The sequence below is a fragment of the Schistocerca cancellata genome, chromosome 2 (assembly GCF_023864275.1).
Source record: "Schistocerca cancellata isolate TAMUIC-IGC-003103 chromosome 2, iqSchCanc2.1, whole genome shotgun sequence".
Classification (NCBI taxonomy): Eukaryota; Metazoa; Arthropoda; class Insecta; order Orthoptera; family Acrididae; genus Schistocerca; species Schistocerca cancellata.
Window position 1 is genome coordinate 530,718,187 of NC_064627.1, and position 13,374 is coordinate 530,731,560.

Genomic DNA, 13,374 nt, shown 5'->3' on the forward strand with positions numbered 1-13,374 from the left:
ATTGACGGTTGACAGTCGTTACATAAAATGCTTCCTCTGCACTACTTTTCCTCCTAGCGACACATGTCTACCCACACAGTATACTCACATTTAAAATCAACCAAGTTAAAATGTGTGCACTGTGCTTTACGTTTATAAATCGCTTGAATTCTGGACTCCTTACTGCTGAGCTGGCAGAAACTGGAAGACTTCAGGCTGTCAATGCTTGTCTCTGACCACTGCCATTAATAATAACAATAATAATAATAACACTGCGTGGATCCTACAGCAATGTTGCAGCCGCTACATGGTTACTGTGGTGTTGTGTTGTCAAGCAGTTCAGTTATCTGTTGCGAAATGAATAATGAATCAACTTCTGGTTCATTGCGGGAACTAGCTAGAACATGGAAACGCCGTTTTCAAGAGATTTTTCACCGTATGCGACTTATATGTCCCACCTTTACAACTTAGATGAATGGTACAAAATACAAATTATATGTATAGTCGTTGGGATATGTGAGGAAGATTTTGTTTATACATTTGTTTCACAAGCTTTAGCTTTCATCACATTGTGTCACGCGTTAACGCTAGAATTTGGAAAAAAAAACATAATTATTGGAAACTTAAGCAACAGATATTAGTCATAAAAACAGTGATAATACTAGTGATCTTTTAAAAATAATGTAGTTTCGTAACCGAAACACAATCGAATTCTTTTGTTTTTGTCAGCGTGTGATTACCTTGAAGTTGGGAACCATTGTGCTACGTCAAACCGAGTCTTAGGGCTCGTTCAGTGGGTAAGAGGCGGTGCCGGCCGGAGTGGCCGTGCGGTTCTAGGCACTACAGTGTGGAGCCGAGCTGCCGCTACGGTCGCAGGTTCGAATCCTGCCTCGGGCATGGATGTGTGTGATGTCCTTAGGTTAGTTAGGTTTAATTAGTTCTAAGTTCTAGGCGACTGATGGCCTCAGAAGTTAAGTCGCATAGTGCTCAGAGCCATTTGAACCATTTCAGTGGGTAAGAATTCGTCTGTTTAAATTGACGCCTTATTCGGTAGGGGAAATAGTTTACTCTTTTTATTTTTAATATCTACGTAGGTACAGCCGACGAAGTTCTCGTATTTAGACCCGTCGGGTTACACACACGCTGCACATGACCATTGTTCAAGAAGGCTTTCTAAATCGCTGTCATTGAGTTGCTGGGTTCTCAGAGTACTCCAGATTAATGCGCACGTTACAGTGTGAGGCTGACACATACGTACTCTTGCTCGAAGTAAGGTAGGAGTCACATTGTTTGAATAATGTTCTGGTACGTGCTAAGCATTGAAAATGCCACCATAGGCGGTGGTGTTCATTTATCGATCCAGTAACGGTCGTTGTAGCATCACACTGCAAGGCCGCAAATTTTGTTTGTGAGCACGTCCGCCAGCGTTGTAGGTGTTTCAAAATAAATTTTCTGCTGAGATGTTGCCTACGTACTGATAAGAGTGGCCCCATCGTTTCAACTAATATTGCGTTCGTTAAGGTGCATGCAAGAGCTACTATGCACAGTCGCAATACTTTGTATTGATGCCCTTCGTTCCACCCCATAGTTTCCTAACATTGACGCAGCAGTAAATGGGGGATAGTTTTGTTAATGCAGTTACAGACCATGGTCACCAGACCTCCTTTGCGGTCTACTTTGGAGAGAAGGATGCTTGATCGCTATCCACCCCCGTCATCGTTGCCTGAACTCGACACTGTTTTGCTGGAACAATGGTATAAGATCCCTTCCGAACCATACAGGATCCTCTCCGAGAAGACTGGAAGCTGTTTTGAATGACAACACGTTTATTATACCGTATTAGGCATGATAATGTGTTGTGGTTTTGTTGTTTCCAGATTTTTGTCCAGCCCTTGTATATTACAAAGATGGCACAAATATTTTTATGGGACTGCAGCGTCTTCCCTGACTCCTCTTTCAATGTTAAAATTTTCGACTAATTTTTTTTCACTCTAATTTGAGCTCATCTATCATTGTAGACAAACTTTTTCGGTGATATTATTTTCAGATTTGTTTATTGCTTCAAGGCTTCAAGAAAGATTTTGCTGAATAAAGAATCCATTTATCGTCAATGATGGCGATAAATGGAATATGATATAGATCTGCATTTCTTATTCACCGATTTCAAACAAGCCTTTGACAGCATAAATCGGCAAGAACTATACAGAGTACTGAAAGAAGTTGGTATATGTGCTAAATTAATAAGACTAATCAGAATGACAATGACAGAGACAAGAGCAAAAGTAAAGGCCCTTAGCAGAACAAGTGAAAGCTTTGACTTTAATAAAGGTGTGAAGCAAGGGGATAGTCTCTCCACTGCCCTATTCAACATTGCCCTGCATAGTGCAGTAAATAAAATCAACAAAAGAGGCACCATATTTATGAAAACTAGCCAGATATGTGCATACGCTGATGACATTGCTATAGTAGGAAGAAATACCAATACACTCCTAGAAACATACCGGGCAATGGAAACAGAAGCCTTAAAAATTGGCCTCATAGTAAATGTAAACAAAACAAAATATATGGTAATGTCACAATCTGAGGCCAGAGGAACCCCTAAAAACGTAAACATCAATGGGAAATGCTTCAATGGAGTGTCCTCTTTTAACTACTTGGGAGCCCTAATAACAAATGATAACAGTATTGGAAAGGCTATAAGGGAAAGAATACAAGCAGGAAACAGAGCTTACTTTGCAAATATGCAGCTTTTCAAAAGTAGCCTTGTTACAAGAAAAACTAAATTGCTAATATATAATTCCCTAGTCCGCCCACTTATCACATACGGCTCAGAGGTATGGACGTTGACAGAACACGATAAAAATGCTCTAAGAAGCATTGAGCGGAAAATACTACGCAAAATCTATGGGCCAATAAGGGAGGAAGAAGGCTGGAGAATACGCTACAATGCCGAATTACAAGAGTTAATACAAGGCAGGGACAAAGTTGTTGTTGTTGTGGTCTTCAGTCCTGAGACTGGTTTGATGCAGCTCTCCATGCTACTCTATCCTGTGCAAGCTTCTTCATCTCCCAGTATCTACTGCAACCTACATCCTTCTGAATCTGCTTAGTGTATTCATCTCTTGGTCTCCCTCTACGATTTTTACCCTCCACACTGCCCTCCAATGCTAAATTTGTGATCCCTTGATGCCTCAAAACATGTCCTACCAACCGATCCCTTCTTCTAGTCAAGTTGTGCCACAAACTTCTCTTCTCCCCAATCCTATTCAATACCTCCTCATTAGTTACGTGATCTACCCACCTTATCTTCAGCATTCTTCTGTAGCACCACATTTCGAAAGCTTCTATTCTCTTCTTGTCCAAACCAGTTATCGTCCATGTTTCACTTCCATACATGGCTACACTCCATACAAATACTTTCAGAAACGACTTCCTGGCACTTAAATCTATACTCGATGTTAACAAATTCCTCTTCTTGAGAAACGCTTTCCTTGCCATTGCCAGTCTACATTTTATATCCTCTCTACTTCGACCATCATCGGTTATTTTACTCCCTAAATAGCAAAACTCCTTTACTACTTTAAGTGTCTCATTTCCTAATCTAATTCCCTCAGCATCACCCGACTTAATTCGACTACATTCCATTATCCTCGTTTTGCTTTTGTTGATGTTCATCTTATATCCTCCTTTCAAGACACTGTCCATTCCGTTCAACTGCTCTTCCAAGTCCTTTGCTGTCTCTGACAGAATTACAATGTCATCGGCAAACCTCAAGGTTTTTATTTCTTCTCCATGGATTTTAATACCTACTCCGAATTTCTCTTTTGTTTCCTTTACTGCTTGCTCGATATACAGATTGAATAACATCGGGGAGAGGCTACAACCCTGTCTTACTCCCTTCCCAACCACTGCTTCCCTTTCATGTCCCTCGACTCTTATAACTGCCATCTGGTTTCTGTACAAACTGTAAATAGCCTTTCGCTCCCTGTATTTTACCCCTGCCACCTTCAGAATTTGAAAGAGAGTATTCCAGTTAACATTGTCAAAAGCTTTCTCTAAGTCTACAAATGCTAGAAATGTAGGTTTGTCTTTTCTTAATCTTTCTTCTAAGATAAGTCGTAAGGTCAGTATTGCCTCACGTGTTCCAACATTTCTACGGAATCCAAACTGATCTTCCCCGAGGTCGGCTTCTACCAGTTTTTCCATTCGTCTGTAAAGAATTCGCGTTAATATTTTGCAGCTGTGACTTATTAAACTGATAGTTCGGTAATTTTCACATCTGTCAACACCTGCTTTCTTTGGGATTGGAATTATTATATTCTTCTTGAAGTCTGAGGGTATTTCGCCTGTCTCATACATCGTGCTCACCAGATGGTAGAGTTTTTTCATGACTGGCTCTCCCGAGGCCATCAGTAGTTCAAATGGAATGTTGTCTACTCCCGGGGCCTTGTTTTGACTCAGGTCTTTCAGTGCTCTGTCAAACTCTTCACGCAGTATCTTATCTCCCATTTCGTCTTCATCTACATCCTCTTCCATTTCCATAATATTTTCCTCAAGTACATCGCCCTTGTATAAACCCTCTATATACTCCTTCCACCTTTCTGCCTTCCCTTCTTTGCTTAGAACTGGGTTGCCATCTCAGCTCTTGATATTCATACAAGTGGTTCTCTTCTCTCCAAAGGTCTCTTTAATTTTCCTGTAGGCAGTATCTATCTTACCCCTAGTGAGACAAGCCTCTACATCCTTACATTTGTCCTCTAGCCATCCTTGCTTAGCCATTTTGCACTTCCTGTCGATATCATTTTTGAGACGTTTGTATTCCTTTTTGCCTGCTTCATTTACTGCATTTTTATATTTTCTCTTTTCATCAATTAAATTCAATATTTCTTCTGTTACCCAAGGATTTCTATTAGCCCTCGTCTTTTTACCTACTTGATCCTCTGCTGCCTTCACTACTTCGTCCCTCAGAGCTACCCATTCTTCTTCTACTGTATTTCTTTCCCCCATTCCTGTCAATTGTTCCCTTATGCTCTCCCTGAAACTCTCTACAACCTCTGGTTCTTTCAGTTTATCCAGGTCCCATCTCCTTAAATTCCCACCTTTTTGCAGTTTCTTCAGTTTCAATCTGCAGTTCATAACCAATAGATTGTGATCAGAATCCACATCTGCCCCAGGAATTGTCTTACAATTTAAAACCTGGTTCCTAAATCTCTGTCTTACCATTATATAATCTATCTGATACCTTTTAGTATCTCCAGGATTCTTCCAGGTATACAACCTTCTTTTATGACAAAGGGACAAAGTAAAATTTGTTAAATCACAGCGAATACGATGGCTAGGACACTTGGAGAGAATGGCAGAGGATAGAATTCCAAAGAAAATGATGAAAGGTATTATCCATTCAGTTAGGCGAAAAGGGAGACCTAGAAGAAGATGGATCGATGAGGTAATAATGGATATCAGCAATATGGGAGTCCGGGGGTGGAAAAGAGCAGCAAATAACCGAGAAGTGTGGAGGAAGATTGTTGAAGAAGCCAAGGCTCACCAAGGGCTGTAGAGCTACTGAAGAAGAAGAAGAAGAAGAAGAAGAAGAAGATGGCGATAAATCAGTTCAAACTTTTTTCAGGTTCCTGTGTTCTTTGATCAAAGTAAGTGAACTGCCAGTTGTTGACAACTGCTCCTGAAACTTGCTTGTTCTTTTGGCTTATTTTTATGTAGAATTATGAAGATAATGTTCTTGGCTATTTGCATAAACATTAACATTATTATATCTTCGTGCAGCAAGAATCAATGTAAAGACAAAGAAAAGAGATTGGGGGTAGATTCGGAATGAAAGATGCTGGGTGAACAGCTCCAGAAGAATACGCAGTCTAAGCTGCTTCAGTCGTGCTCCAGAAAAACATTCAAGCTCAGTAGCGCCTCAGAACTTTTCTCCACACGTTATTTTTGTAAATATGTTGAGGCATGACTACAGACACACCTGTGTTCGGGAAAACCAAACAATTGACCGCTCGCTTCTATAAAAAGCTTCTAGAACGGCTGCGATCTTTCATACTACACTGGAACGTCAAAGAAACTGGTGTAGGCATGCGTATTCAAGTACAGAGATATTTAAACAGGCAGAATACGGCGCTATGGTCGACAACGTCTATATAAGAAAAAAACTGTCTGGCGCAGTTGTTAGATCGGTTGCTGCTGCTACAATGGCAGGTTACCAAGATTTAAGTGAGTTTGAACATGGTGTTATAGTCGGCGCACGGGCGATGGGACACAGTATCGCCGAGGTAGCGATGTAGTGAGGATTTTCCCGTACGACCATTTCACGAGTGTACCGTGAATGTCAGGTATCCGGTAAGACATCAAATCTCCGACATCGTTGCGGCCGGAGAAAGATCCTGCGAGAACGGGACCAATGACGTCTGAAGAGTTCAGTGGGACAGAAGTGTAACCCGTCCGGAAATTGCTGCGTATTTCAATGCTGGGCCACCAACAAGTGTCAGCGTGCGAACCATTCAACGAAACGTCATCGATATGGGCCTTCAGAGCCGAATCCCACTCGCGTACCCTTGTTGACTGCACGACACAAAGCTTTATACCTCGCCTGTGCACGTCAACACCGCCTGTGAACTGTTCATGACTGGAAACATGTTTCCTGGTCGGACGAGTCTCGCTTCAAATTATATCGAGCGGATGAACGTGTACCGGTGAATCCAAGGACCCTGTATGTCAGCAGGGGATTGGTAAAGCTTGTGGAGGCTCTTTAATGATAAGGGTAGTGATATGGGACTCCTGATACGTCTAGATACGACTCTGACAGGTGACACGTACCTAAGCATCCTGTCTTATCACCTGCATTCATACATGTCCATTGTGCATTTCGCCGGATTTGGGCAATTCTAGCAGGACAATGCGACGCCCCACACGTCCTTACTACAGGGCGGCTCCAGGAACACTCTTCTGAGTTTAAACACTTCGATGGCCACCAAATATCCCAGACATGAACATTATTGAGCGTATCTGTGGTGCCTTGCAACGTGCTGTTCAGAAGAGATCTTCACCCACTCGTACTCTTACGGATTTATGGACAGCCCTGCAGGATTCATGGTGTCAGTTCCCTTCTGCACTACTTCAGACATTAGTCGAGTTCATGCCACGTCGTGCTGCGGGACTTCTGCGTGCTCGCGGGGGCCGTACACGATATTAGGCAGGTATACTAGTTTCTTCGGCTCTTCAGTGTACATTACACACAGTACAAGACAAACTTGAAAATTGGTTTCATCAAAGCAAGATCTAAAACAGGAGAACAGCCGTTTGCAGCAAACTCTTCATGAAGGAATGGTCTGCAGTAATACTTCAGTACTGTAAGTCTTGTTAACCTGTTTCCTTTTTATTAATTAATCCGTCACACTGTTGACTGAGCTATCTGGCCTTGGATTAAACTGCCTGAAAAAAGATAGCAGCCACACGGTTTATATATAGCTTCATTGAGTAATCCGTATTTTACGCTGAATGTAAATTTCATGGAGCGCTCGCGGAAGTGTGCAAAAATAGCCGAAGTGGTGCCGGCACAGTAGCTCAGCCGGTGGCCCTCTGTAATAAAAAATCTGAGTAAAGGAATCAACGACCAACTTGAACGGATGTCATGTGACTTCCGCCCAGACCAAACACAACGAACAATACCGAACAAAATGAAGTAAAAAAAAAATTGATTAAAGCGACTGCTCACTGGAAGTGGGAAATATGCGTTCAAAAAGGCCCAATCCAGCACAAATTTTCATATGTCGCATTTAGGTAATACATTTACACCCATTGCAACTGTTGTCATGAAATTTGCTTTCAGCGAATAATTTGAAATGATATTTCATATAGCTCCCGATCGTCAAATCGTATGTAAACTATATTTATACTTAGACGCATTTCGGATCTCTATCCATTTTCAGTTGGTATATCTTCATCATTATTATGTTTCTGCCGACTCCATTTTCGACGATCCATTCTCCTGCGCAGAATAACAATTTCTTTAGCTTCCACGTTTTCCAAGTCGTATACTTGCTTGTAAATATCAGTGGTATAAGCCTACTGATGTAGTGCAGCATTTGCCATGTTTAAATCGTGAATTACACCTAATGTCAAATCACAATTTTCGTTACGTTCGGAAACTACTTTTGAAGTCAAATGGTTCAAATGGATCTGAGCAGTATGGTACTTAACATCTGAGGTCATCAGTCCCCTAGCACTTAGAACTACTTTAACCTAACTAACCTAAGGACATCACACACATCCATGCCCGAGGCAGGCAGGATTCGAACCTGCGACCGTAGTGGTCGCGCGGTTCCAGACTGAATCGCCTAGAACCGCTCGGTAACTCCGCCCGGCTTTTGAAGTCAGCTGTATTTTAGACATAATGTCGACGACCTTCAAACATGATACACACTTCTGTACGAAAGAAGCGATTTATTCGTTCATTTTTCCGTTCCTACAGAGGGTTGTAGCGAGTTTGAAGGTGACAGCTTAAGTTGGTACTTTTTAGTTACTTCATTTGTGTTGTTCATTGACAAGCCAGATCAATATATCTTCTGGTCTCAGGTATCATGATCAGTCTTGAACTTATAGAGGAACAGCGCCTGCTAAATTTGCAGATTTCCTCGCAGATTAACATTTGGCAAATTTTTTTATCTGTGCGAAAAGCTGTAATTTTCAAATGTATAGTTCTGTAGATACTGCAAGCATCAAAATGATGCAAGAGACCAGAATTTAAATTGAAGTAAGTTGACAGCGAGTAGAGCAAATAAAGTAATTAAAAATGTATCGATTGAAGGTTGAACTTTCTCTCCGAAGTGCACAGTGAAGAAAACAAGCTCGTCACTATCTAGTTACGATGTTTTAATTGTGTACAATACGTTATATGAGACCAGCGCATCATGTTTATTTTTAAGTTCTAAATTTAAGTTTCTTATGATTTCGCTGTTACACTTCAGGCGAAAGATGCCACCATTTTGTTTCAACAACGGCACGGCCTAATTTCTGTGCATCCTCATCCAGATGAGGTAGTCTGTCACTATTCAAATACAATCATCTGTCCTTCATATGGCGCTACGTGCATTACATTACAAGTGTGAAACGTCTCTGTGAAGTCGTTTCATAAGACGCTTGTCGGATTCGGTACAACTTATTCACCTTACTACCTGATTTTAGCTCAATTCATGAACTCTTCCAGAAAGACTGAGCACTCAAACAAGGCCTATTGAATATTATATGTGTGTTTTAATGTGGGGTTTCGGTTTTGTTTTGTGGGAAATGCTGAGTTGCTCATCGTCTGCTGGGAGCAGACGATGTTGCTTCTCGTTCGAAGCAGAGCACAGAATGACAAACTTAGGTTTCCAAAACCTGAACAGAGAGGTTTACCCATCTTAGTCGAAGTCTGTTTTTGCGTGTGAGGTTGGTGACGGAGGGCTACCCCTCTGGTAGCTTCCGCTACTCGGGGAGCTAGGTAATCTCAAAGAGAAAGCGGCACTCTTCGGTGAAGGCTTGGTGAGTACGGATCGTGGCTCTTAAGGAGGGTTTCAGATTACAGGAAGCAGATTAAGTTAGAACTTCGTTATGTTTAACTGTTGAAATACTTAAGAACTTCAGCTTAACTGAAGCATGTTATTTTTCCGAATGCGCCATAATTATATTGCTTTAAATAGACGATTTTCGGATGTTTGAGTTAAAAGTGTGGAAGTTACTTTGTTCATTTTGAACAATGATGAAGTAGAATTTCAAACGGTAATTCTGATTAGGAAAAGCTGGTTAGGATCACTTCAACCATACGTGAGTGTAATACTGTGTCGAAGCGGGTATGATTTTTAATCTTATATTTTGTGGAAGTTGCTTTTGTCTTTGTATGCCGATTTTGCGCCACGTGTTTGGTAATCAATGACCCTTCTGGTCCACCACGGCACCGCAATAGGCTTTAATTTAACAGTTTGCTTGTTTAATGAGTTATAATTTCTGCAAGAATATCTGTTCTTTCGTGCGCTTTCTACAAAGCAGCACAACAGTTTGATTCGGAATGCACCACGTGCTCTAGTTCGGCCGTTTGCAAGCAGCAGACGCAGTTAGTATGTTGAATAATTATCGCACAACCTCGCGCATTGGTTAAACCTCTGTCCATAATAGTGTATGCGTAGAATGGTAATTCGAATCTCACTGAGATATTTTTATGGTATGAATGCAAAGGAGATAATAGTATCATTGTCTCTCACCCCCGTTTTCTGCATTTCTTCTTTGCTGTAGTTAAAGTGTGCTCTGTTACATTCTCACGTAATTCTTACTTAAATATTTCTAGTCAGGCACCAGTTATGTGTAGTTAGGATGTGCAACCAAATACTTAGATACAATAAATAACCTACGTGAAAGATAAATTCTATGTTGATCCTCCCCACTTACTCCGACTTCCAATCCTGAATTAATCAAGTTGCTTCATGCACGCCATGGAGTACTATTTATCTGGCTACTTAAAGAAATTTGCATACTTGTAATTAAATTATTAAAGTAATTAAACTAATAATTTTCATCCCCGTTTTTTTTAAATGGTTAGGAAGGGCTTGGGCTGGTGGCGACCCAGAATTTCTGAATTTCTATCATTACTTGTATGAGAGAAGCAGCTAGAAATGCGAGATAACGTATATGGCTCGATGAGAAACGTCGTAAAGATAATAATACGTTACAAGTTCGTTGGTCCCCCGGCCTTTATCACTGTCAGCCAATAGCCGGTTACGCAATGTGTGTTTACCGTCGGTTGAACTTAGTGCAATTTTCTTATCAAAGCCTTCGAAGTACAAGGTGGAATATAACCGTTCCGAAGTTAGAATTTCTATTCAACACGTAGGAGTCTGCTGAGCCCGAGACTCCAAAAGAGAGCTTGCTCTGTGGTTACACAGCGTTTCCATTGTAATCGGGTTAAAGTGTTTACTTGCCCATTCACGTTCAGCGAGAGAAACCTCTGTAGTGTGCCTTCCCTGGAAGCACAAGTTAACAGAGAAAAAGGTTGTGTCACAGGATATTACGTGTGCAGCGCTCGAACATATTTAATCTCGTTTTCCTTTGTTACTTCACACATAAGAACGTATATACTGCGAAGTCGATTGCGTGCTTTTCTCAGCTTGTGGGGCAATTATTTCCAGTTAAATGTGCCTGATGAACGTAACTGGGCGTCAGCTATAGTTTGTAGCGCCTTTTTGAAGGAGTGAAAAAAGAAAATTGAGAAGCATGCTATTAAACGACGAAATACTACGTCAAGAACAAAGTCTAGTAATACTCTTTCCCGGAACAAGTGCTTAGAAAGTTCCTGGCGGCTGCAACTCGACGTTCGGACAACATAAATGATCAAAATGGTTTTAAGGTTTGTCAACAAGACATTTACACTGTTGTCGCCGTGAGCTATAACTGTATATTTTTATTGCCATCGTACCAGATATAGAAGAACAATGGACAGCAAGATAGTAAGATCGAGAAAAAAATTGTAACTATAGATGGTTATAAGTTTTAACGCCTGAATAAGCTCTTGATACACTCTTCATTTCTTAAGAATTATGACGAAAAAAAATAAAACCGGTTTCAGAATGTTTCGATACAGTTCTGAGTCCTTCAGCAGCGACTCCCATCAGTCAGTTGTTCTGTGCCAAAACTGTAATTTACACTTGATTTACTCACTAAATATGAAGTGCTGTAGATGACTTTATTTTTTAAATACTGTGCTTGGACTTCAGGGCCCCACTTACACTGATATATCACGTTCTTCTATTTCGCTATGCTAAATGAAAGTGTATCCTAATTTAACGGAACATTTTCTGCTTTGACAGGACTACTAAACACCAAGTATCCCTCAATAATTTCGTGTAACAGTTAACCACTGCACTACCGAATAAGTGCTAAACAGGATGAACAATGAAAGTTCCTGGCAGATTAAAACTGTGTGTCGTAACTTATGCTTGGGTAGCTCAGTTGGTAGAGCACTTGCCCGAGAAAGGCAAAGGTCCCGAGTTCGAGTCTCGGTCCGGCACACAGGTTTACTATGCCAGGAAGTTTCATATCAGCGCACACTCCGCTGCAGAGTGAAAAATCTCATTCTGGAAACATCCCCAGGCTGTGGCTAAGCCATGTCTCCGCAATATCCTTTCTTTCAGGAGTGCTAGTTCTGCAAGGTTCGCAGGAGAGCTTCTGTAAAGTTTGGAAGGTAAGAGACGAGGTACTGGCAGAAGTACAGCTATGAGGAGGGGGCGTGAGTCGTGCTTGCGTAGCTCAGTTGGCAGAGCACTTGCCCGCGAAAGGCAAAGGTCCCGAGTTCGAGTCTCGGTCCGGCACACAGTTTTAATCTGCCAGGAAGTTTCATATCAGCGCACACTCCGCTGCAGAGTGAAAATCTCATTCAGGATGAACATTAATAAAACGACAAACTGCAGGGACGGATTCCGGGCTGCAAATGGAGGAAATAAAGTCCTATGAATATGCAGGGTGAATCAGGAGGAAAGTTATATGCTTTGAGGGGTGATTGTATTAGTGATTCTGAACAAAAAACTTCATTTGGACGTATACGCTATTCCGATGGTTTCCGAGATAGAACACATTTAATATCACTTTTGTACCACTATCAAATAGGGGCAATGCAGGAGTAGGTTTAATAATGAATGAAAGGAGTGCGGGTAAGCTACTACGAATAGCACAGTGAACGCATTATTGTACCAAGATAGACACGAAGCCCACGCGTAACACAGCAGTACAAGTTTATATGCCAGCTGACTCCGCAGATGACGAAGAGATTAATGAAATGTTCGAGTATGATGAGGTAAAGGAAATTCTTCAGATAGTGAAGAGAGACGAAAATTTAATAGTCATGAGTGACTGGAATTTGATAGTAGTTAAAGGAAGATAAGGAAAAGTAGTAGGTGAATATGGAATGGGGTAAGGAATGAAAGAGGAAGCCGCCTGGTAGAACTTCGCTCAGAGCATAACTTGATCATAGCTAACACTTGGTTCAAGAATCATGAAAGAAGGTTGCATACGTGGAAGAGGACTGGAGACACTGGAAGGTTTCAGATAGATTATATAATGGTAAGACAGAGATTTAGGAACCAGGTTTTAAATTGTAAGACATTTTCAGGGGCAGATGTGGACTCTGACCACAATCTATTGGTTACGAACTGTAGATTAAAACTGAAGAAACTGCAAAATGGTGGGAATTTGAGGAGATGGAACCTGAATAAACTGAAAGAACCAGAGGTTGTACAGAATTTCAGGGAGAGCATTAGGGAACAATTGCAAGAACGGGGAAAAGAAATACACTAGAAGAAGAATGGGTAGCTTAGAGAGATGAAATAGTGAAGGCAGCAGAGGATGAAGTAGGTAAAAAGA

At 41.2% G+C, this 13,374-nt stretch overlaps 1 non-coding gene across 1 annotated transcript; it reads left to right on the forward strand.

Annotated features, from left to right (window-relative positions):
• Window positions 1-11,951: 11,951 nt before the first annotated feature.
• Trnas-aga (transfer RNA serine (anticodon AGA)) lies at window positions 11,952-12,026 on the forward strand. Its single transcript has one exon. It is a non-coding gene; the product is annotated as a tRNA-Ser (tRNA).
• Window positions 12,027-13,374: the final 1,348 nt, after the last annotated feature.